Here is a 737-nt window from a genome sequence, read left to right on the forward strand (position 1 = left end):
TTGCTATTTCCTTCAAAGCAGCTTGAACTTCTTCCTTCATCACTATAGGCTCTTGCTCATATGTTATTTCTTTAAATTCCTCTGTATCTTCCAATACTGAGTTTATCAGGTTAAGAAGATATAATTCAGAAGTAGCTGAATACAATACAGAGTCGGCATAAGGAAGAGGTACATGGACACTCTCTAGAAGTGTCCCCAAAGTAGAGAACACACTCAAGGCAGTTCTCAGGGCAAAAATGCCCTGGGCAGAAAAATCTCTCCAAGTCTTAGGATCTGGGGCTTTGTCAGTTCATCTACACACTTTTACCAGTTAACAGGTGATATCCTTACTCATACCAACCTCTAAACCCCTGCTATCAAGTAGATGATGACTTCTAGTGACCATGTAGGAAGTTCTGGTGGCCTACTGGTAAGAATCTGTGCTGCAATTCTGGAGGTAGTTGGTTCAAATCGACTAGCTGCTCCCAGGGAGAAGGATGGGCAATGTCCTTCCATTCACTTACTACCTTTGAAAACCCATTGGAGGGTCAACAACGGGTCAGTTCTGACTTGATGGTACCAAAAAAGTGACCATATAAGACAGAGAACTGTGCATTATGGAAGGCTGTAAAATTTCAGAAACAGACTGCCTCATCTATCTCCTGAGTTGTTGTTGTTGTTATTATGTGTCGTTGAGTTGCTTGGGACTCATAGCGACCCTATGTACAACAGCCCTTAACCCTGCTCTGTCCTGTGCC

This window comes from Elephantulus edwardii, unplaced genomic scaffold (genome assembly GCF_000299155.1).
Source record: "Elephantulus edwardii isolate Elephantulus edwardi_28Jun2011 unplaced genomic scaffold, EleEdw1.0 scaffold00110, whole genome shotgun sequence".
In the NCBI taxonomy this organism is placed as follows: domain Eukaryota; kingdom Metazoa; phylum Chordata; class Mammalia; order Macroscelidea; family Macroscelididae; genus Elephantulus; species Elephantulus edwardii.